Raw genomic sequence first — 26,581 nt, 5'->3', positions numbered from 1 at the left:
TGTCTCGTAAAATAGTCACGTTGTAATCGTTCGATGTGCTACTTTGAAAGTTGGACGAGATGGGGTGTATAGGTGTATGTGTGTAATGTGTCGCAAAATGCATATATATAAATCGCAATATATCAATGCCAGAATGACGATGGCACTGCCACTCCATTCCAATCAAATAAATTTCCACCCGAAGCTACCGTGACAACATGGTGCTGGTGGTGGCAAAAGCCCTCGTCGCACACGCGAAATAGATTATTTTATTGAAATGAAATGCAGAGTCTAAAGCCGATGAAGAATGTTGCGAGCTGAACAGTGAGCAGAGCGTGAACGTGAGCACTTGTCACCCAATCCATTCTCGAACCGTGTATGTGTGTTCGACGGAAGCCGGTGTGTCGGTTGATAGAATGTTGTTGATAAATATAACTCAACATCAGCGTGGAAGACGAAGAAAAAAACAAAGTGAAATAAATCGGTAAAAATGTGTTTTATTGGCATGGCTCGTGAGATGGATGGCTTTCGAACGACGATGGCGATGGCGATGGCAACAGAAGCAAAATGTGAAGAAAAAAAACCAACCATGTGAATTACCGTGGAAGAAATTTTATATATAGGTCAGCAAATACAAGCCAAAGACACGCCACACCAAAGTTTCGACGTTATAAGCTGTTTTTTTCATATTTTTCATGGTTTTATTTTTATTTTCATTCGCAGTCGTCGTCGTCGTTGTTGTTTGGAAAACACAATTCCAAATGCAAAATAAACAAGAACCTTTAATATGAAATGGATTTTCCATTTGCATTATAGCATGACATACACACACACACAAGACTTTTCCCATGAAACTCCACCTTTTTCCGCTTTTGGTTTACGTGCCATTTTACTCACCCAAATATCTATACCCTTTAAGACCCGAAACCATTAAAATATGCTTCGCAATTCGAATGCGATACACACTATTAAAAAAACAGCAACCCTCTCTCCCTCTCTCCCTCCACCCGTCTACATGACGACGTGTACATTTATGGTTGTACATGTCAATAAATTTATGTGACAGTCACTACCCGATATATGTACAGCACATGAAGATATATGTATATTTTGTTCGTTGGAAATTGCTTTGACTCACTTTCTCTCTCTATCTCTCTCTATCAAAGCCATTGAACACATAGCACAAAAAAAGAGAATCGTACTGCAAGAAGATGCAGTTCAAATATGCATCATAACTACTGTTGGATGAACTTTACAATAGAAAGAACAGAGAAAAAAAATCAGACACGAACTCCCATTGAAATATTAGTCTAATATTTATGGCTTTTAATTTACATTCTATCGCGTTTTTTGCCTTCTGCATAGTGTGGCACAGTCTGTTCGTGAGGCGTCATGTGCATTGACAAACGATTCGATTCAATTGCAACTGGAAAATGCTTGTTCTCTTGTATCCCATGCAATGCAATGCAATGACACAAACACTATTCAAATGCCACCCATTTTGCCAATTCTTCCAAACAAAAAGCCATACACGGAAATGCGTTTCCGGGTGACATTTTGACAGCTTTTAGTTTAAAATAAGTGCCATTATCGATGCCATTTTGAAAATGTGATTTTTAATTTGGTTGGAACATGTGCTGAAATGCAATGTATGTCTGTATGCTGGTTTACTTCACATTTGGAATGGAATTGAAAGACTTTGATACATCCAAATCGATATGTTTATCAAAAGGTGAGTGTTTTCAATAGAAAATCTGAACAGTAGCTATCGCTTACCACGTGAGGTTTTCATTAGTTTTCTGTGTAGTTAAATCAAATGTATTTGGAATATGATGGCCAGCGGCAAAATACAGTTCAAAACGTTTTTCCCATTTCCATTCTCCCAATGCATATATTTTTGCCGAGCTTTGTTGGCTAAAGATTTCTCGTTTGCGATATGAAAACATGAACAACTTTTTGACAATTCATCGGGTGCATGTGGATCCAGTGGCTCAATATTACTTCTGCTATTGATTTGTTTACTCAAGTTGAGTTGTTGACTCGATACCACACAAATCAGACGGCTTTTGTTTAATTTCATCGGAATTTCCGAAATTGGAACTGAAGTGCCAGCTACAGAGAGAGAGAGAGAGTGTGTGTGTGTGTGAGTGGAGCTCAGGGCGTTGATTCGTGGTTTGAATAGAACTCGTAACCGCATTTCAATTTCAATTGTTTCGAAAAGTATATTTCTATCAAAACATTCAAGCCAATGCACGTTCGTAGTGTGCCATTGCATTTTCGTGCCATCGGCCCTTCGCGCTCGAAACAAATGAACATAATAAAATAAAACGATGAAAACAATTAGAATGAAGAGTGAGAGCTAAACCGCATAGAGAATAAAATGCAAATTTCTGTCTACAGACGTTATACCTGCAAGTGCATGGAACCTCATCAAAATCCAATCTTTCACCAACAGACACACAAGAACTGGGTTGTTTTGTTGCTGCTGAAATGAAAAAAAAAACACAAATTGAAACATTTTAATGAAAAACTCCAATTTTGTATTATGATTAAATTGAACAAGAGCATTCCGTTTTCACAAAAATGGCATGCAAACGAGAGCGAGAGAAACCGACCGCCCGACAGACAGACAGAGATAGTAATAAAAAGCGATAACTGCATATTTTATCATTATTCCCTCGATGCATTGCAATATTGCAATGGCAAAACGGTGAATTGTCAAATACACCGTCGCGCACACACAAAACTCTCTGGTGCCGAGGCGATATTCATGAATAATTGGCAACCACTGATTTTGGGCCACATAGTTTCTGCTAACCCCACTTATTTCGTGCTCTCGCTGCCCATTCGCACTCGCGCCAATTACTTATTTATGATCGTCAAATCTATTCAAATCGTTCATTCCGGTCGGTCGCATATGTCAATCACTTGATTCGCTGGCCATATCAAGTGATTTAATGAGTCACATTGCACATAAAGTGCAATTAAATTCAAATGGACTGTTATTCCTTCGGTTGCAACAACGTGCAATTCGTGTCCCCATTTCGTTGCATGCCTTTTCTCTGGGCTCATATCAATGCGTCAACATCATTTTGCATATTTATTTTTCCATTGGTGTGCATTTTTAATTGAAATTGAAATCTCTAGCACGCACATTGACAATAAAATGTCAGTTTTCTTCCATTATGATGGTGGGCAGCTGTTTTTGCCATTTGCTTGAAGCGCGTGAGCGCGCTTAGTTAGTCATTTGGAAGTATAGCCCGAAGACCATTAACCACATACTGCAGTATGTGTGGCTGTACATACAGCGTTTTATCAGTATCGTGCAGAGGTCAAATCGACGGTTGGCTCGGCAAATATGCACAAATTGAAACAACCATAAATTTACTGACGTCCATCGGTGGCGGATCGCATTTTCATACGTTCGTTTGCTCATTCATTTCGAATGCATATGTTTTATGTTCAATTAAATCATTTCCGCTGACGCTCTCTCGCTCTCTCTCTCTCTCTCTCTCTTTAGCTTTGATGTTAATGTTTAGCTCGGTGTTGTGAGTTGACCTAAGCTGAAAAAAAGGTTGCGGCGACCACATCACCGCAAACATCCACGAAACCCGAAAAACCACCTTATTTTAATGAAGCCCCATTTTTTCCGCTTCAACATCAACATTTTAATTGTTCAGTCACATGGACTGATCGTGATTTTGGCCTACATTTTTCCCACCATTCCACCGAATGAAAATGGTAACATATGTATAAATAGAACATTTCAATGTTTATGGCACGGTTTGGATTTAATTCCGAAAATCACTGTCGGAATTTAGTTTAACATATTTGTTTGCTACATTTATTTTTACCCATTTCGCCGAAAAACTAATTGATTTTAGATGCATTCGCGCGATTTTTATCCACACTCCGCTGTAACATTCTATTTGAATTTTGATTTGAATCAAATAATTCGGTCCATCGATGCAGAGAATTGGAGTAAATTTAAAACCGTCAGACATTTTTTTTTTTCATGCACAATGAAAACTTCTTCGTTTTTTTAGGTAAGACTCAGCGTTTGTGTGCGTGAAGTGAGAGATTGTCTTGCAGGTACTAATTGAAAAACTTTCTGGAAAACCCCGTTTTTTCGTAGCAGAATTCGAAAAAAAACTCTTATATATTGAAACATGAGATGAGTCTCGCAGTCAGAGGTAGTCATGCGAACCGAATTCACACCATATAGTTTGTCATCGCAACCGAATGTGGTTGAGTCTCCCTTTTTTTCTCTCAAAAAATATCCACCAACCAAATTGGAATTTTTCTCTCTCTCTCTCGCAACTTCTCAACTTTCGAACATTTCAATTTGTGAACTTTTTAAATTGACTTTTACCTGGCACAAATGAATCATTAATCCCACGCTGCAACACGGGCGCGATAAAACATTAATTATCGCAGCTGGATGAGAGAAGTAGAAAAAAATCCAAGCGACTTTGCATAAGTGCCAATTTCATATATTTTTTTTAGCTCTTTCTCTCTCTCTCTCTCTCTCTCTCTCTCTCGCTCCCCGCTACAGATTTATCCCGCAAACACAAAGGATTGGATTACGGTGAAAGAGAAACTCGTATAATTAAAGCATTAACGCCCAGCAAATACTGCGACAGAAATGAAATGTCGAGTGAATGCAAATCCAACAACAACCACCACCAGCCACCACACATAAAATCTCATATGAAAAAGAAAGCTCGCATATGGTCGCAGTAAATATTAATTAAATACTCTTAATGCAAAAGTGGGAACAAAATGCTAGTTGGTAAATGTAATCAAAAAAAAGTTTGTTCTGTAGCTTTTGTAACAAATCCGCATCAAATGTTTTTATTTTTATTTTCCGCGTTGTCCGCAGGATTTTTTCTGCTGTTTCCCTTATTAATTATGAAAACATCGGAATTACTTCCTACGCTGTGTGAGTTTAAGCATTTGTTCCGCATGTCACTCAATACGATGTGAAATTCTCACTCTTTCGCTCACACTCCATCCTCTAAGTTTTATTGCTTCCCCATTGCATCCGGGATACGGATGTGTTTTTATTTTGGCATTGTCTGACAAACGCATAAAATCGCAGCTCTTCATCCGATTTGTTCTATTGTTGTCTCGATAAAGTGAAACAGTTTGACTTGAGTTGTTTTGGCTTGATTCCCGGGCCTGAGTTTCGGCCGGACAATTGCGATTTTGACATCGTACATCGTCCAATTTTCTGTTTTATCACCGTACGCGTCAGACTATGATTGTTATTACATATGGAAAGTCGGCAACAAAATTTTCATAACTTCAGCGTACAATATTAGCGTCATAATTTGTATCACATTAAAAAGTTTTCTGAATCGGCAACGGAAAGTTTTGTTGAATGTTGTTGTGGGGCTTTGGCAGAGAAAGAGGATGAAGGATGATAGTGGCGGTGGTGGTGGTGGCAGCAAAAGCATATATGTACAACACAAACGCATATTATGTGAGACTCGGGTCGGTTTATAATTGTGTACAATGTTGGGAAACAAGCACGCGAACATTGAGTTAGTAATGTAATCATGTGTCGTGTGAATCGTGAATTGCATGCGTCTGTTCATTTGTGATATGTCATAAGTGGAAAAACATGTTGTTTGGCCACGTCGCAGCAAATGTGACACATATATGTACAGCCGGAGTGAGCGAGACAAGCGCCAACAGCAAAGATAACAGCATATCGATGTTACGATGTTTTCAAACAAATGTTACAACAAATTACTTAAAGTATTGCTAGAAATTATATGCGTACTAAATGTTTTCAATAAATTTTACATGATCGCATGCATTGCGACGCCATTTCAAATGTGTGTGCTGTATGCTGTGTATACACTGTTCAGTGTTCATCCACCAGATTCAGCTAAATGCGCTTGCAAATGGTTGCAAATGTTCGCTCACTTGCTTACCCGGGAACTAGTTCACTCGCTCGCTCGATTTTCGACGCACTTAATCATGACCAACTTTCCAACTGTTAATAATTTGTGTGTTCGCCCTTATGAAAAACAAGACAAATGCCATCCTCGCGCCACTTCCTCGTTGATGTTTCCTAATGGATTTTAGTGCTTGCTGAAGTTAATAGTTTATGAGCGACATTTGTATTTTACGGGCGCAAAAAAACTACTTGCGTGTGCCATGCATCCACGCTCTGTGTTGCTCTCTCGGTTCCAGATCCAGAGAAACATCATGCCCGCTGTTAGCAGCGATTTATATCGTAATGTTGCTGTTTAAATTTCCAACTTTGAATCATTTGGGGGGGCTTACGATTCATTTTAATAAATGTAAGCCTCGAATTGGAAGCCTCAACCGAAAAGGAAATCCACAATTCAGATGTTTAATGTATTGAAGGTTTGCTTGAGGAAATATTTGATGTACTATCGAAGCGACTGAGAACTTTGTTATCTTGTCGGAAACTTCAATCATTAATATCACATATTTGATGTGTTGGCACTGAAGATTGAAAACCGCATAGTTGATGTTGCAATAAGAAGATTTTGGGTTTGTAAGCTTTCAAATGAAAACCAAATCTTCAGATCGAAATGCCGTTCAATTTTCAGTTGAATACCATTGGCATTCGGCATTCGAATCAATACATGTCAATTCAAACGGATCTAATAATAAAATAACATTAGCTATTGCTCTTTATTTGGCCAATAAATGGACTCCATGATTGATTTGAAATTCAAAATATTTGCGGTCGGAATTTTAAAATTATCGATTTCAAACTCGCATGACAGTTTGCATTCAAATGCATTTAAATTAAAGCGAGAGCCATAACCAAACAATTACATATTCACTTTAAATGAATTTCCGATTAAGCTGACACGGCTATGCTGATAAATGCTCAATATGTCATTTCAGACCAGACACATTCTCTGGCCCGTCCAAACTGAAAGCAAATCACCTCTCCCATTCACCCACCATCTCTCTGTCTATCCCTATCATACTAACACACCTTCATTACCTCTACTGAATCAATTAATCGTATGGCATTTAGACGGGAAAATGTGATTTGTTATAATACTGAATAGAGTATACGGAATATTGATTTTTAACCGAGTGAGCGAGGGAGAGAGAATGGACGACACATCAAATTCCCAAACAAATCATCGGCGAATGACTGTTTTATCAATTACCCAAGTAAATAAATATGTTAAACTCTGATAACACGTTCCATACACCGACCATTTGACATTCATTGTAATTTGGTGAATTGATTGTGTTCTTTCCTGTCTAGTGCGCACCTTGAGCCGCACAAACGCTTCCGTGTTTCCATTGATTCGTTTGTTGTCAGAGCGACTCTTGTTACACACAGGCGACTTTTGGTTTTGTCGATTATCAATTCGAAATAATTGTTGATACTGAAAAAAAAAATGCTGAATATAACCCTTAATCCATAAAATTGGGTAAAAAAAAACTCCAACAAAAATTCGACTGTTTCATAAGCTCCGAAGCTCAATTGCATATCAAGAGTGTTTTGTATAGACTTTGGCATTTTCCATGCTTTTCATCAGGTGATTGATGGCACGCGCGAACGCGCCATACACTAGCCTCCATGCAATCGATGATTAATTATGAAATGTTGTTCACTTAAGCCACATCAATCTAATGCACAGCAATCCATTTTCTATTTTTTTTCTTCTACCAAATAATTTCAATGGAAGGCTCCATTTTGGATGAAGGAAGGGAAGGGTAAACATTTTTTTGTTCAGTCATCGTCGAAGCGAGCGGACATGGAAAAAATGCTGCGCATTGTATTGTGTTTAATTTCATTAAAAAATTATCAATGGCATAATACAAATATTGAATAGCCGATCGGTGTTGTTTATATTAATGTTAATGAAAAATACGGTGTATTTATCATGCGACATTGGCAAAAAGTTCATCCCCACCATTGAAATGCGACACAATTTATCGAGTACATATATAGCGAATGCGACCAAGCAAACAATCACAGCATTATCTCCATCTCTTTCTCTCTGGATCGAAATGTGGTTAATCTGAATAATGTATTCGCGAAATACAAAGTGATGCGTTGCCACAATGCTACCGAAAAAAGTGTATGTGGACAACAAAAATGGTTAATTAACTATCCGACAAATTCAAACAGAATACGGTTGGTGTTTTTTGTTTCTCTGCATGTGACCAAATTTTGCATATTCATAATTAATAAACGATCAAAAAGGCATAACGACCGCGTGGCTTTTGAAGTTTGCAGTGAGTTTCTCCCAGCGAGTGCAATTTCAATGAGGAAAACAATCACATTTTAATGAGAACCAATGATATTATTTGTTATTTTATTTTGTATGGCAACGCTGTTTCTCTCATTATCTTCATGAAAAATAAATCAGTGATTTATTTATTGATAATGATAATAAGTAGCAACATTGATTCCGATGTTTTCCGCTGTGCGGCTACCGACAGTATCGATTTCAATTGGCCGTTGCTGATGCCACTGCTGCTTTGGCCACACCACTTCGTCGAATTTATTGCTGGTGAATGATTCGTTGTTTTGACGAGGCCAACAGAAACAACAACGACATCATCCGTCTGCATATTGTAAATGAATTTCAAATAGGTGAAGCTCGTGCGTGTATTGCATTTGCGATGGACTTTGTTTTGTAAATATTTAATGTTCTGTTCATTATTCAGGAAGTGAATGAATTAATGTGAGTCTGATCATTGGCATGGCGCTCTTGGCGTTACGTTCATTGGGATTGTGCAGTTAATGCTCTTATTTTAGTCGCTGCATCAGCAGGAAATTATCCGAATCAGAATATGGATTGTTGGTCGTTTTCCTTCATTTTTCTGATGATTCGAAGTGAAGTGTCCTTGGTAATAATGATGGTAGCATTGAGTTTTTCCGCCTGCCCATCCATTTACCGTCGAAAATGCAACTTGTTAAAGTTCGCATGAAAAAAAACCGTTAGGCTTTATTATGGTTTATTTTCTGACTTTGATTGATTTCCCAAATAGAAAAAAAATTCAATTTAAATTAACCAGTTTTGCGGTGTTTGATTCAGTATTTCAATGAAATACTATTTCATTTTTAATTGGCGATGTGTCCAAATTATTCGGTTCATTTTGACCAATCGGCAAATGTGAACAGTTCGGATTAAAATCAAATTTTGTCAAACAAAAGAAAATTTATTCGAACAGAAATTCACCGCAGAAATTATTTACACACTGTGATCTAATATTTAACACAGTGTACATTGAATGTACGTGAAATTAAATTAAAATGCAAACTATTATGCAATGCCACATTGATTATGCATGCGCATACATGCGCTGCATTCCCGACTCCGAACCACTCAGTTATTATCAATTGAATATTTGCTCGAAAAATGTACGAATTGAATTTTGCCAACCACTAAACTATTTTCGCCACAAACCAAATAATTTATTTGATCTGGCGCAGCCGGAATATTGGTTTCTGCCATCGACAGTAAATGATGATGACAACGAAAAATTATATTCATATCAAAATCAAATGGTGGAAAAACATCAATTAGAATTTTGAAATGATAGCGAATCAATTTTTCGGTTTTCCGTTAGAATTTTCGATTCGATGGTTTTTCCACATTGTTTGGGATTTCATTTCGAATCGAGTCGCTGTGTCCATTTAACCAATGAAATTTTTAGATTTAGTATTTTATCGTTTGTTACACCGAAATTGCTAATCGATAGAAATGGATGGACGAAATTGGAGAATGGTTGGAGAACGATTCTTCTCCCATTGCAATTTCCTTCATTGAGTTCATGTCATCATTTATGTATGATTCGATAATTACTATTCTTCTTTCAATCGTGTGCCCAATAAACTTGTGTGCCAGAAATGAGTCAATTTTCACATTTTCAGGTCTGGTAATCGAAAGCGAGTGCATTTATTTTTAATGAAACAGCGCTTGACACACTCACACCAAGTTGTCCACGACATTTGTTTCCGTGCACGTTATTTTCATAGACATTGTATCAAGTAATATGCGATGGGAATGGCTTCATAACTCGTACGATATTGCATACATTGCGCGCACTACCTTGATACCGGGAGTGAGAACGGATACGCTCATGAAATTCGAAACGAAATAAAAATGGAAATGACAAAAGCGTTACACGAAGCATTACATGAAGCAACAACAATGAAGTACAATGGCAAAAGAAACCATTTTATGGCAAGTGAAATGGCATGAAATGAACGAGAAAAATGCGAAACAAACGAGCGAATGTGTGCTGTGTGCAGATGAAAAAAAATGAAGAAGGAAACGAAAAAAAGGACGACAAGCGTTTGCTTCGTGCAAATAGAGACGTGAAGAGTGGTAAAAGCAACATAAAATTAGCAACGCGAATACCGAGATGCCTTTGAATCGAAAATGGGTACAGCATTCTCTAGCATTTTGTGAACGCAACGGAGGAAAATATGTGCGGAGGCTGTGTGTTAGTGTATGTGTGTTCCGTGAGTACATACCAACGAGTGTGTTATAGCCAATTAAAGTTTTCTTTTTGAAAAATTGGCGCAACACGATCCGTGTAAATGGAAATTGAGTTGACGCACAACAATAATGATCATTGGAAATGGATAATGCATTGAATGCGGAACGAGTTTGTTGATATCACTACAAGTGAAATTGGAGTCAAATATGTGCGACGCCTGAACGCGAACGACCGTCTTTATTTAGAGCATTTCAGTTCACACCACGTATGTGGGAAAAGAAGGGTGATGGAGATTCTGCCTCGCAACCATTTGAATTTTATTTGAATCTTGTTATCGTGTGCTATTGTTATTTTCATTGCTCCTTAGCCATTTCATTTTCCCGGGCTAATAATCATAAAGGAGCACAAAGGCCAATCATAAAACTCACACTCCTCACAAGACGGAACGAAGGAAGAACTATGTATGGCATAGAGAAGTGTGTACAAATTCGATTCTGGTGACAATGTGCTCATTATCATGGTGATGCGAGTGGATTTCTATCAGTGAATTTGCATAATTTTCATATCAACCGCTCACATACGTTCAACCACGCAAAAAGGTTCTCCGGTTGTTTTGCATGCAATTAGCATCAAATTCGCTGAATATTACCTCAACCAATGAAATAAATCGCACCTTTTTTTATTATACCCAACGACACGGCGGCTGTAAATCACCCCGAATACTTCATTTGCTTACTTATGCTATTCAAATGACTTGCAGTCAAAACTTACTTCAGCACAAATACCTCACACACTCGCCCAAGAGAGTGGGTGAGATGAAAAAAGAAAACACTGCCAGTGAAAACAACGGAAGCTGGCGGTACTGTGATTTTGTGACAAAACTTTTGTTTGCCAGCACAGAGTTCTTATAATGAAAAGCCCAGTTAATCGTTGATTAATGGGCCTTTGGTAAAGGGAAAGTGATAAGCCGTGTGCCTTCGTTAAATTTCCATTTTTAGTGATCGAGGTGAGAGCCCATTGTTGAAAATAATAATAAATGGTGACATAAGAAGTGCCAAGCGTTCACGTGCAAATGAGATGAGAACAACGACACTCTTTTTCTTTCTTTCTTAGTAACCATCGTTCGTTCCCCCTAATTCCATTCATAGTTTTTTTACTCTTTGTTTTTTGTAATGCAACAAGCCACGTGAAATGAGATTTTTATTCTTGTAACTCCTTTTTTGCTGGTGTGCTGGTGCCCGCATTTTATGGAGTATTTAAATTGGTTTTAAAGTTTTCTCTCGTCGCAAACTTACAGAGCTAGCAGGGCAACCTTTGAAAGTATCCATTTGTGCCACGCACAATGAAAAATTACTGTGAAATTGAAACTAATTTGCTCGTTTCGTCTGATCTCACGTTCCATAGCACATAGTTATGCATATTATCGCCACTTTGTTTCGGTGTTTTACGGCGAAGTGCCGTTGTCCTTGACGAGGGAGAGAGAGAGAGAGAGAGAGAGAGAGAGACCAAGAACGAAAAAAATTGCTCTCGTGTTTGCGGTGGCTTTAAGTGAGAGTCTAGCGTGTGTTTGGTCTGGCGAAAAGGAAAAAAATGATGTTGGTTTTGTCTACCACTCCATCATACCACACCACCTCACCTCACCTCGTCTTCGTTAGTTTGTTTATGTGATTTTTTCTTGTCGCTGTTTAACTGCTGATGAGTTTTCGTATGCAACTCCCGTTGTGGCGTCTCGTAGCCATATATTTGTATTTTTCGGAATTGCAAACGACGATGGAACTGTGAGTGTGTGATTGGATGATGGTGTGAAGAAAAATGCGAAAATAAATCTAAACAGCAAATACAAAATCAATGTTGGAAAGCGATACATTTTTCTTTCTTGAGAATCTGGTTGTGTTTTTTTTTCTTTCTTGTTCCATCGTCGTCTTCACGAACCAAATATCCTAGCGAATGTGAATGAACGTCAACGCTAATATAACGTTCGCGCGTCACAATGTAATTTATGTTACTTTGCGACATTTCTCGTATATATTTCCCATTTTCAAGCGGGCTGTACATTTTTTCCTTCTTTCGCGTGTGTGCACACCCCGAAAAAACGGTGAAAACAGATTTTGTCTATCATTACATCCTGCGTGTGTGTGTGTGTGAGAAATGGCTTGGTAAATGTCTCATCGGATTTGGATTTTTGGCGTTCTTGTTATTTTTCTTTTTAGCGCCGCGCTTTCGCTTTTCCTATCACAGAACATCAGTAGATTATACATTTATAGACTACGTGTAAAATCTGTGTCTGTGTGTCAAATAAAACGGAAAATGAAAATATCTAACGAGTGGAAAGAATGAAGAAAAGAGAAAAAAAAAATTGTGAAAATCACCAAGAATGCAAAGAAAATTGAAAATTGAAACAAAACTTATGTTGACTATGTGAAGAAAATACCGTTTGCCTACAATGCATGTACGGAATTTGAGTGACAACCAACACAAAATCGCTATATCAATTTCTGACGGTATTTCGCCTTCGCATTAGTAGTTGGAAAGGGGACTGTTTTTTTTTCTCTAAATGATTTTCGTTGTCGTGCATTTTTTCCCCTTCGTTTAAAAAATGGTGAGACCGAAAAAAAACAACAACATTTTATCGATTTGTAAGCGTTTAGAACACTTTGTGACGAGTGTGAGAAAGAGAGGGAGAGCGCGAAATTTATTTCCTTGTTCTTTGTCATCCGAAAACTGATGAGCTCAATATCGGCTTTCCAATTCAATTTGCAACATGCTTGTGCCAATTTTGTTGTTATTCGACTGATTTATTCGCTGTTTATTTTTGTAATGTTTCGATCTCAAATTATTTTTTATTTACTTTGATTGCGCGCGTTTTCGGCGAAAATTACCCACATTTTGCAGCAACATGTTCGAGAGGGAAGGGGAGAGACGGAAACAGAGTGAAATGGGGAAATTGGGAGGAAGAGAGAGTGATTCGAAGTCGTACATTCGAGTTGGTATTCTTGTGTGAGAGTGTGAGAGTGAGTGTAGAATGTGTGCAGAACAATGATATCAAGATTTAGAAAATGGTTGACTGAAGGCATTTATAAATTTAATTGACGACTGATGCATGTATGCATGCGAGCGACTGACGAAATTCGAACCAGCATTTATGGTGTTGTAAATAGAAAGTCCGTGACTCGGAATAATTTTCTGTCGAGCCAAATCGGCACAATTGGAATGCAGCCATGAATAAAAAATCCAATTATTTATCAGTTTCAATTATTGTTGTTGTCGGCACTTTGGCACGATTTTCGGTTCGATTTGTACATTTTATGTTGGTCGTTCTTTCTTCTCGTCGCATTCAACCAAATCACAATCAAGTATGCAATGTATTTATATTTAGGACGGTTCCTTCGAATGGGAACCATCGCAAGTGTTCAAAATATTTCTCCGAATTTATTCGAAATATACTCTTGAAGAGAATGATTTTGCTGAAGCAATACGTACGAGAGAAAAAAAAAACGAAATCGATTTGGATCTCGGGCCATTTTCATCATAATATTTTTATTGCATTATCAAAAAGTCGTTGGCGCAAATCCTGAATTTAGGCCTTAGGAGCAACAACGTGTGAAAGAAAGGAAGGAAAAAATGAAACGAGACACACACTCACACGTGCTGATTGGTCTGCAAAGTAAAAATGTGACGCAAAAATGTATGTTGTTGTTTCGATACAAAAGGAAAAAAAATATTTTCTCCCATTGAAGATGGTCAAATTTGAATGTCGAATGCTGCTTCCGGTTTTCCGGCTTTGGTTAGTGCGATGACTCTTTTAAGAAGATGTTGGAAAGACGTTAATAGGTATATTTGGTTCGATTTTGAGCCCATTAGTTACAGATCATATGGATGGAAACCGATGAATCGTATCGAAGAGAGAACATATACCCAATGAAATCATACAATACAAATACATGATTTACGTAAAATGACACACAAAAAAAGAAAGACGTAACGAAGGTTTCGTGAGGATTAGACGAATTTTTCTTCTCCTTTGAGAGCAGGAAATACATTTGGCTCCTTCTATAGCTCGCCGTCCGACACTATGGATATTCGGAATGAATAAAATTTTATGCTTGCATTGAATGTAGTGAGCAACAAAGGCGGTTTTTGAGCTGTATCGAGACGATTCCGAATGGAATTTGGGAATGTGTTAACACATCAGCATTTGGCATCGCATTGAATGCGAGTGAAAAAACAGGAATGTCTTCGTGATTTCTCAATAAAAAAAAATGTTAAAGATACCATCTTTCGATTGCTTTACGTTCCGATTAAACGACGCACATCGCCCCGACTCCTTTTTACATCACCAAAAAGCGGCCAATAAACACAAATAGTAACACTTTAACCAATCGATATAAGTAGAAAGGTTTGTTTGGTTCGATGTTTTCTTTTTCTTGGATTTTCGCGCGCGCGTTTTGAAAGTTGAAAGAAAAACGATAGAGAGAGCAATGGCATTAAAGGGTATCATGCTGATGTGGCTGCTTGATGTAAGGGGAAAAAATCAGCATGCAAACATTGAGTCGTCAAATCGATAATCGTGATTCATTTTCGTTTTTGGCTTGCACCAATTCACACAGCGATTCTTGCTACTACCAACTCTAATTTAAACGGTTATCTTCATCATTTCTTTCATTCCACTGCACTGCCACTTGATGTTAGGTAGCAACAACTATACCAAGCTCATGTGCTCACCACGTGCGGCGGGGATGAGTTCATTTCCATCGAACATTCAATGCTCTCGGCAGCTGTAGCGCGCTGCTGTAACAAACGTTTGGTATTAGTCGCTTTTGCACACATAGCCAGCGCATAAAAATTTATCTCAATCGAAGCGAAACAGTAAAACAGTTATCGTCATTGATTCAGTCAGTCTTCTCTCTCACTTGTTTCCCAATGACATGTAAATTTACCTCGATTTTATTTGCACTGAAAATTGTATGCTCACACACACAACCATCGTGGGTTATGTGAATGAACATGAGACCGAGTGGAAAAAAAATTCACTGGTTACAAAAACGATTATCATCAATGATGAAGACGTAATATGGCATGTTTGGCATTTACTTCAGACACTTAGATTTTATGATTGACTTTTACTTACGTCAGCGATTATCAAATGGCTTTCGTTGGTTCGTTGATTGAGAGTGGGGGTTTTGAATTTGTGGTAACCTCATTCTACTGCATTATATTCTTTGCGTGTTTTTCACATTCTCTCTCTCTCTCTTTCGATAAAATGTGCTTGATTACGTGAAAAATGTTGTGCGAGTAAGTGTGGTATGAAATCGATATCGAAGCCATGAGATCGTATCATACGAAATGACTGCAAATGGAGCAATGATTAAGTAAACACTCTGTCATCCAAACCGTTGTCTATCAACGCCAAATAAAGGGCAATCTAATGGAAATCCATGAAGAATAAAGTTTTAAAAAGTAGGTTCATTCGACTCAAATGAAAATAGCATGTTTTTCGATCCATTTTATTTTTCTCTACATTTTTAATTCAACATTTTGTACCGAATAGTATCAAATCGAAATGAAGTGGTTTTGAAACTGGTGTTTGTACATACAAAAAAAACACACACACATAAATGTTTAAATGTTGCTCTATCTGCTTCTGGTTCTACTTTGTGAAAACGAAGGACGCAACAGAGAAGAAAAAAAGGAAACAATGCAACGACTTTGAGAACCTGTTTGCCATACAATAAACGAGTTGTTCAAATACAATGACATAAGCCGGTGCCAGTGGCTAAAATAACAAGCTCTTGGCTATTCAACACTACTTTGCCATATTTGAATAAGAATAGCAAAAATAGTGAAAACAAAAAATAGTTTCGGACATTTCGTTTAAGTTTTATGAAGAGGTCCGAGTGGAAACTGTTTTGAATCCCCATTGGAATAAATCGTATTTTCAGAAAAGGATTCAAACTCTTGCACCGATCTTAGACACTGTAACCCACTCGAAAAGAACACACACACACACACACACACTGTGCGAGTGAGGAAAAACTACTTGCGGCTGTTTGAAATGTTACAAACATATTTACTTAAGTCGAAGCGCGCGTTCCTATCGTCATCGTCGAGGCGTTTTAACCGAAACAAAAAAATACATTGAAGAAGAAGAAGAAGAAGAAGAAGAGAGAAAGAATACGGCATCAAAGAAGAAGTTGTGTGCACTATTTTTCTAGGATTTGCAGGCAGTCGCTCCGAGGTAGAATGAGAGAAAGACTTTCAAGATAAACAGAAATGGTTTTTTGTCCTGTCGTGCGCACGACAAAAGCAATGTTGATACTTTCTCTCTTTTTGGGCTGCTGCCGCTGCCGTTGTTGTTGTTTATTTGTTTGTTTGGTACTTAAGAATGGGCGCAATAGAATAAAGGTGGGATGAAATCAAATGGGAAAAATCAACGACACCAAGCACAGCACAGCACAATGCAAAAAGAAGTCACAAAGCGATAACATTTACTTTTTATGCGAGTTTTGTGAATGAACACAACGACATTAGCGAGCACACAATAGCGCATAAGCTCGATCAAGAGAAGAGAGAAAACCACTTTTTTTCTTCTTCATCTCTCTTCCACTCTCTCTCCTTCTCTCTGTGTGTGTTGACATAATTTTTTTTCCTTTCCTCTCGCACCAATAATAAAAAGCCAAATAAAATATCATAATATAAATTGAAGCAGGAAAAAAAACGAACACGTTAGTAAATACTAATTTCACAAACGGCCCCGAACGTATGTGCGCACGCGGCCGCTTTTCCATTCCGTTTACATTTCGTTCATTTTTGATGAAATTATATTAAATTTCCTGTATTCGTCTCCGCCGCTTTTTTTTCTCTCGCTCAATCGTGTCCTTTTTTCCTGGTGGTTCGGTCTGTTTGCATGGGTAAACTTTGGCAATGCATTTATTGCTGTTGTACGGTATAGGCGGCGTTACTCTGTTTTTCGAGTTCGGCATGCTTTGCTGCAACGAGCAAGGAATTGGAATAAAAGTTACGGAGTAGTTTGCGATGAACATTAAGGCGTGTTCTTGATGGCAACTTCCATAAAAGAAGACCTCCAAACGAATGGAAAAAACAGAGAGAGAGAGAGAAAGAAATCGGTTGTCTAGCGGAAAAGTTTATGCGGTACATTTGTTTGTTTTAGTTTCATCCGTCAAAATTTTGCTTACCACATTGCTATTGACTAGATCGAGAGGAGAGTAAGTTCATCTGACTTTGTTGTGAAAGAGAAGAGTAAGTTTCTTTCGACTCAAAAATGGTTAAAGGCGAGTATGTTCATTTTTGGCGGGTCCTCGCGGTTTTCCACGGTTTCCGCGGAACTGATAAGAGATAACAACTTCGGCAAAGTATTGTATTTTCGGCAAAGTTGTAGCACTCGAGGTCTTCTATAACATTGCTGAAGACAGTTATCTCTTATCTCTTATCAGTTCCGCGAAAAGCGCGAAAAATGATAAGAAAAAAAAAGTTCTATATAAAATTTGCTTTTTTATGTGCGCGATTTGCGCGCAACTGATAAGAGATAAGAGATAGATGTCTTCAGCAATGTTAAAGAAAACCTCAAGTACTACAACTTTGCCGAAGACACCATGTTGTTATCTTTTATCAGTTTCGCGGAAACCGTGAAAAACCGCGGAGGCTAGACGGGATGCCAACATACTTCCTTTTAACGCAGATAGAATCAACAGAAATCATACTCTCCTCTTTCAAAATATATTAGAATTTTTTCACATACTCTCCTCTCGATCTAGTCAATAGATTGAGAAACATCCCTCCGCTAAAAAGCATCAACACACAAACACATTTGCCGAAAAAGAGAGCAAGAGACTGAATGGAAAAGTAAGAAAAGGCTAGAGACACAGATTGAACTAGATAGAGAGAGTGGAAAAGAGCGAATGAAAAAAAAATCGAGCAAAATATTATCGAGCAAAACTTTTACATTATCTGCTGTGCATACCGCAAAAGTCTCAACTAAACAAGATGTTTGAAAACTTTATTTTTCCCGTCCTTTGGTTCTTGTCATTTTATTTCCGGGATGCGTTGGCGTTGCCGTTTGCTGTCACTGTTTTCGTAATCGGAAATGCTCTGGCATTCGCTTTCATTCACAAAACGTCTCTCTATCGCTTTTTCGTTCGACACATTTCAACACGAATTGATTTGTATGAACGAATTTTCCATTTTCCGACAATTTACTCGGCAACTTGACGCATCTCATCTCGTTCTTCGTGAATTTATCTCGTTTTCCCTCAGTTTTGCTAGGAAACTTTGAATATGAAAGAGCGAAAAAAATTGAGATTTTACATAATGTGTTTGGCTGTAAAACCTCAATGGGTCAATGCACTTCGAACGGTAGATAAGGCCAATGAAGAGAGGTAGAGAAATATGCCGCTTCATATTTTGCCAATGAATTTGAAATAGAAAACACGGAAATGTAAATATTGTTGATGTTTTCAAAGTGAAGCCGTCGCCCGCTCTCGTAAGCGGTTGTTTGTGCGGCAAACAAAGATGAAGGGGAAAATTGTCTTAAAAGGATTTTCATTTTTCGCATTCAATATTTGCGCACATAAAACATTTATTGATCGTAATAGAACACAATTTGCAAGGCTGTTTACTGTTGCTTTCATTGTTTAAGGGGGTCGACATTTGTGTGGATGTGTATGTTCAAAATTTGCGCCTCTTAAGCAAATATACAGAGAGCCAAAGCGGAAGGAAGGCAAGTGCGAAAGGTGAGTCAGTGCCAAGTGTTTGTGCAGAGACCAACACATTTGCAGACATGTGCCTACGAAGACGACAACGACGACGGTGGCAATGGAGGAGATAAAGTAAAACACTCCTAAGCATACACACACACACACACACACATCAATTTCATCCAAGTATGAAAAAGGTTCAATTATTTCCGCTACATTTGATTACCACTGAATTGAGACTAAATTATCTTATGCCGCACCAGCCACTAAATGCACAAGAGACGAACGAGAGGAGGCACGGACAGAAAGATGTTTTTCTATGTGAGAGACGGAAAGTCAGCAATTGATATTGCTATTGTCATTCACCCCGGTAAATTGAGCTCTGGCTGTGGCTATTTGCCACACCCGAAATGTCAAGTCATCGTATTTCTTGTGTAATAATGGAAACACAAGTAAAAACTCAATGGGATAAAATGTCACTATAACAATTTAGTGGCACCTCTTTCGTTTTTCGACGCGTTTACACACTAAATATGGGTGATGTCTTAGCAGCTGAACGAGGGAAGAAAAAAAAAAGCGAGAAGAAAATGTGATCTTTGTTGACATTTGAATTTTTTTTCCTCATCAGAAAGATGAGAGGTAGAAATGGGGGGAGAGAAAAAACCACCAAGTAACTTGAGAGTGGATAAAGTAGCGTTGTGTAACCAATTAATTTTGCGCTGTTGTTTGTCGCCCACTCTTCAGGGACATTCACGTTTATTTGCCACCATCATCATCAACAATTCATTCCATTTCGTTTGAAGTAAATAATCGGACTGAATAGCGATTTTTCAAAGGAATCACACCATCGCCATCGTTGCTGATACCGCCCCTTCTTTGCACTTCACACACACTGTGTGTGTGTATATATTGCAACACAAATGTTTTATAAATTAACGCAATGAATCCAATGTGTACTCGTTGGCAGTGCAACGGCAAATAGACATTTTTATTTATTAATCAAACTCATGCAACGTTCATTCCATTCATTGCATGAATTTACGAACAGCGATACGCTGTACTTCTGTATCAAGGATTATTGTATGTTAAGCTCCTTTTTTTGCTCATTGAATCGACTTAATATTTCACTGTGAAACGTTGCTGTTACTGCTGGTAGACGAATACAAAAGGAAAAAAGCTACAACAAATGTCTTGTCATGACGACGACAACGACGCGAGCAAATAATGAATTATTTGCCGTTCGATCGACGAAAACAATGCTGATTAGAAGAAGCAAAAGAGAGGCAGAGAGGGAGAGAGAGAATAAAAGAAGAAAGCGAGAAACAATGGAAATTCCATCATTGTTTCGAGTTCAATGATCGAAGCGGTAGAGTCAACGGAACCGCAACAATAATAAGTTAATTGGTTTTTTGTGTTTACAAACAAAAGCCGTTCGATGCAACGTTATGATATTATTTTTCCCAGTCTTCTATACTCTCTTCCATTCTTTCACTCTCTCTCTTCCTCTCTTCCTCTTGCCTGCTTGCAAACATGCCCAGCCCCAAGTCGACAAATTTACTTTTAATTTTAATTATACCGACTTCTTTCCGCAAATTTTTGCTACTTGGCGTCGCACGTTCAAACAATTTCTTTTCTGCTTTCGATCATCGAAAGCACACGCACACACACACACACACAACCAAGCCAATGTTGCAAATTAAAGTGGTGAGTGTTTTTACTCGCTTTCTCTATTTCTTCTTCCTTCATTTTTGCACACAGCAAAAACTTGCAAAACGGCATTCTCCTTTTTTTTTCCTTCTCCTCTGGTAATGTTATTACGAAGTTTGCAACCTTAATTACAATTTCTTGCATAATCCGATTAATGGGCAAAAGACTCGGGAAAAAGTGGTTTCGAGAATGTTTCACTGAGATTTTCCATGCAACACAAAAAGGAATAGAAAGAGACAGACGAAGACTTGGAAGATCAGGTGGTATAAATTACATCCTTCAACTGATAAAATATGTGCGATAAATGAGCTGTAGAAGCAAAACCACAAACCATATAACCGCAGACAACGACAAGACGAGTGAAATCGACGAGAAAAATAATAATGAAAAGAAAACGAGCGAATGAGGTAAAGGGAGAGAGAAAGAGCGAGATGCTCGTAAATTGCTTGGATAATACGTAGTTTAAGTGATATTACCATATGCAGCCGAACTGATGGAATGCCATTCTCTTTTTACATTTTCCGACCAATTTCCATCAGAAATAAGTCTTCGTGGTAAATCTCATTTTATCTTGGCAATTATACGATCATATTTAAGGGATTACAATGCCAACATTTTGAGAGAGAGAAAAAAAAGGAAAAAAGTGAAGCCATCACTTGACGAATTGATATCAACACTTTATTTATCATATCTTTGTGTCGAATGAGCTGGTTGGAATCGCATTTTGACTTTGTCGAATTTTCATATGCTAATTTGAATAATGGAAATTATTTAACATCTTAAATGAGCTTAAATATTGAAAGCGTTTTAAGCTGGCAATTCCCTTTGGCTTTTGTTTTGTACGGCTGTCAAAAGTGTAGTAATGATGATGATGCTGATGATAGTATCTTGTGAAGTGACACTCTCATTTGAGTTGCAAGTTCTCAGAAATTATGCAATTTGTGTGTATAGATGTAATCGACGTCATTTGCTTCAACAGATACCCTTGTTAATATGCACAAAGCACATCAAAGCACTAAAACTTTAAACCAACACAACTAGCAATAAAACAAAGTGACATAACATCTCCAATTTACTTGATGCGCATGCAAACGCTTGATTCATAGCTTCAATTACACTCTATGTTGCAGACTCAACTTTAACATCGCATAATCATGGCACAACATTGGTTATGCTAAGATCGATGAACGTTTCCCATCAGATGGAGCAGAACAGACAAGGAGAACAGTGAGAGGTGAGAAACGAGAGCGAGAAGGAGGACAGAGACTGAGGAAAAAAAGACTGTTTTATCATGACATTGAAGATTTATGTCGGTGTTGAACTTGTGGACAGATTGTTCTAGCAAAGGGTTAAACCGACGGATAATCTCAACTTGTATTCAAATTCTACACTAAATCTTCATTCAACCGACACACTCATAAACACCGAATGAAGTTGTGATGGCGATTTAAAAAAAGCACAACCCAACAGCACATAAAGAAATCTATGTCATTCGATTTGGCTTATTTTTCCAACAAATTGTGCATTGTAATCCGAAACCACATCGGTTTTACATTCCCACCATATTGTGGCAAATTATCAGCGATTTTCTTTGGCCTGAATTTACCAAGGAAAAACCCGTATATTCATCATGGTGAATGCGAGTTTTGTTGTATCCCACCCACTTTTTTCTGGTGAATGAAAATCGGCATTTTCTCTTGTCGATCGTTCCATAAATTATGCAGGCGAAAATGTCGGTTAACGGGTACGGCATCAATTCCAAAGCGAAATCGAATAACCTGAAAACCTCGAATATGAAGTAAATTGGAAGTGAACAAACATTGGGTGCATTGCCATCATCAAACATCGAAAATCAACCACCACTGCAATCAGATGTATCTAATGCAGTGGCAGGAATCTCACATCAAAATCGACAGAATGCCAATATCGAGAGAAATATCGAATAAAATTCCGACACATGCACCAGCAACCGTTGATCGATATTAAATGAATTTACGATTGAAAATGAGAAATTTATTCGCTACTTCACGTGAGCGCATCATTTTCCGAGGCCAGCGAGGAAAGCGGGTTAGTTGGTTTTCACATCGAAATTACATAAGTATATTTTCTTGGGAAATTGGAATCAAGTATGCAATTTGAATGCATTGCGCAATGGGAAATAAATTTTTGATTTTCATTTCGAACGAACATTCGAACATCGATTGAACTCGGTCTTCTGAGACGCATTCCAATTCGCTCCGATTTCCAATCACATCTCGATGGCTTCGCTTGAATTCACCGAAATTCCAAAGCGAAATGTTCCTTTTTCTCCATTTCTAAATGCCGAGTGTTGAATGTGATAAAAACGTTTGCCATTTCAGAGAAAACGATGGTGCTCATTCAATCAAGTCTAGACTCTTGATTAAAAATGAGATCGATTTTTGTGTGTCCCAATAGAAAGGCGGACCAGCCAAAAAATTTATGCGATTTTTTCTATTGCGGCAGTGAAATGAAACGGAAAGTTGACTCAGAATTCAGAGCATTTCGGTTTTTTTTTAGTCTTTTCACACCGTTCTTCATTGACTCTCTTGCGACGCAATGATTTATCCAATTCAAACGTTTTGGCCACATGTTAAATCACATGATTTACACACAGAACCCTTTGTTAGTCTCTTTTTCTCTCTCTCTCCCTCTCTCTCTGGATGTGAAACACACTCAGATCGGCCGGACAGGAAATTACTTTTCATGTAAATTATCAGGAAAGTATGAGAGATTTTCTTAATTGAAAACAGAAAATCATTTCGACGAATAATCTCAACCCCGAAAACAACCAACGCGCTGGAGGAATGAAAAAAGAAGATAACAGAAAAAAAATTTAATGAAAAATTCTTGAGTATGAAAAATGCAGTGGGAGATGAACAGCTACTTTTGGTGTACTTTGTTTGATTAAGTTATTTAATATTGTGGTACAGTGCGACTTTTTCGTCCGTTTCGGCCTTTTTTTTCGCTCTCATTGCCTTCGAATCCATTTTTCCGCTGAAACGTAGCGGAGCTACTCGCAAGTACAACTTCGACGAAAAATGTATTTCTGAATTAATTTGTACTTTGTAAATGGAAAATTAAATTTATGATATAATTTTTTTTCTGCTTCTTCTTATCCAACTTTTGTTTCACATTAAACTTTTGCTGCAACGAAATAGTTTCGTTTGCTAAATGTACGCAGATGTGTTGATCTCAGGATCAGCGCAAGTACAATGTAAGAAAGTCTGAAATAAAGTTTGGCGTTTACACAAAAATTCATCACATTGAAAAACATTGAACCGTGTGTTCCGTTCGTGCACAGTCATTTCGAATGCGTTGCGAACGCTGAGCTTTTCATCAAGCCGGAATGAACGAACAAGCGAATGAGCTCGTTTGTATAAAATGGCAAACGCCAACAATAAAATACGTTGCGCAAATTAAAACGACCGAACAATACGTAGAAGAAGAAAAATGAGAGAGAGAGCAAGAGTGAACATCATAGAGCGGAAGTGGTAGTTGAATGCCAAAGCGATAGTAAAATGTAATAAGTGCACAATTTTCACGAGCGTTTTTTTTTCTACCCGCGCATAATGATCTGTAATTTTCATACATGTAGCAGCGCTTGGTGCGTTCAAAAACGATCTATCCATTAGTGTTTTATGCGTTCGTCTTCCGCAAATCCATCATATTTGTGCCAGTTTCCAGTGCAATAACTAACATATTCCCCGTCCCGTTTGACAACTGCGAAAGAGCGAACGAGAGCGAGTGTGAGGTGTGAGCAGTCAACATTTCGCACACACCGAACGATGAACAACAAACAGCATATTTCTCTCGTTGCTTTTTTTCTCTGTTGTTCGTTCATTTTTATTGCGCGTCGTCATTGCCGTGGAAACGAGCGCGAAAAAGGAGAAAAATGTGCAAAATATATTAATTTCATTATGGTCGACGTGCCACGACACACACACACAAACATACCGTACAAAGTACAGAAGAGAGAAAGAACTTTACACATTTTATCAAACAATAAAAGATTATGTTTGCACTCGATCCAACACAATGGAAATTGTGTGCATGGCAAATGAAGGTGTGTTCACGCTGCGGCTCTTACACCAAATTGAATATATACAATAAAGTGGTATAGTGTATGTTTCGGGCTTTTTTTTCGGTCGTTATATTATATTTTGAGGCTTTATCAAAGGGAAACATCAGCAAACAATTGGTTGGTTTGGAATATGCAGATGGTTTGTTCGAGTTCAGTGGTTTTTCTGGTATGTTTGTATATATATGTTACGAGTGCCACTTTGGCAACATCAAAACAGATGAAATTGATCGATTTTGTGTGTTGAAAGTGGCGGCTTTGTTTGTGTTCAGTTTGAAAAATCAATTTGACCGAATAGATGTGTGTGTGTTTTGTTTTCGAAATGGCTTCGGATCGACCAGCCGACCCGATCCAGGGTTTTTTTTTCTCTTTCTCATTTCCGTTTTGTCCCTTGAACTTTTCAACTGATTGTTTCATTCTTTTTGACTTTTTCATTTTCTCAACGCAAACACAACTAACGAAAAAGGTCGACTTTTCTTGGGAAAGCATCAGAAATGGAGAAACAGAATCAGTGAGAGAGAGAGAGAGAGAGTTAGAGTGAACATTCTGTTAAAATATTCACATCGAAAAGCATTTCTCGCACTTATTTCGAGTCGTTGCTTACTTTTTCATGAATAAAATTTTTCGCGTAATTTTCATATATTTTTCCGTTCAAAGTGAGTAGAACAGAAGAAGAAGACAATGTCGACAACGAAAAAACGACAGAAGAGTAGCGACAACACGTCAACACGACAACAACCCAACGGAATGCACAGAATCGAAAGAATAGGTGAATTGTTTGCACAGTGAATTGAAAATAGGATATTTCAACTAGCGACAGGCAAACGGGAAGAGATAACTAAAACAAAACACATCCGAACAACGACGAGACGAACAAAAAGCAATGCACTTGTGTTTTTGTGTAGCAAACTGGCAAAAATTATTGAGCGAACACATATTCCCAAGTACGCTGGTTTTTTCTTCCTGCTGATTTCGAGTTCTTTGCTGCTACTGCCGCCGATGCCATCATCGCTTCCCGAATCCATAGTGTTGCCGTTACTTTTTGTTGCACACTTAGCGAACGGAGTTCTTTTTTCTCCTTTTCTAACCATTCAGAGGAAGAAAAAGCGCAAGAGAATATGACTGCACCATCACCACCACCGTCACCACTACCACCCACATTAAAATAAATTGTTTGAATAATAAAGTTAAGTCATAATTCAACATATAAATGTTCTTCACTGCTGCAGACTTTGTGCACATCGAATTGAAAGTGCGGGGATAGAAAGAGAGCACCGCGGAGTAGAAAATAAGAGGGAAAAAAACTAAGCGGTTCAGTATGTTTTTTTTTCTCGCTTCATTCCAGTCGCGTTCAAAATCCGTATGATTCCATTGTGCCGTTACATTCGGAGCGGCTTTTAGTTGGTATTTTTCTTGCATATGGATATCATTACGAAATTGTTTTTATGCAAATAACCGTTTGCGGAGCGAGAGGAGGACGACCGAAAAAAAACAGAGTGGATATCATATTTGGTGTGTTTGTTTTCAACATTTCGCATATTCGTCGACTCATGTGCATACGAGCGTTGCAAGGGAATGTTTTCGGCGAAAGGCATAAAAGTGGAGATAACGCGAGCAT

At 38.0% G+C, this 26,581-nt stretch overlaps 1 protein-coding gene across 1 annotated transcript in view; it reads right to left on the bottom strand.

The window, feature by feature from the left end:
- The window catches only part of LOC129566358 (teneurin-a), a 382,371-nt gene that overhangs the window by 305,944 nt on the left and 49,846 nt on the right, over positions 1-26,581 (bottom strand). The window contains exon 2 of the mRNA XM_055442213.1: positions 2,389-2,464. The gene's annotated coding sequence lies outside the window, so the exon portion shown is untranslated. The remainder of the gene's footprint in view (positions 1-2,388; positions 2,465-26,581) is intronic.

This window comes from Sitodiplosis mosellana, unplaced genomic scaffold, assembly GCF_009176505.1.
Source record: "Sitodiplosis mosellana isolate CC-2019 unplaced genomic scaffold, AAFC_SMos_1.0 Smas_scaffold_3, whole genome shotgun sequence".
NCBI classification, from domain to species: Eukaryota; Metazoa; Arthropoda; class Insecta; order Diptera; family Cecidomyiidae; genus Sitodiplosis; species Sitodiplosis mosellana.
The sequence above is the reverse complement of the archived record's forward strand: the minus strand, read 5'-3'. Positions and strand labels throughout refer to the sequence as shown.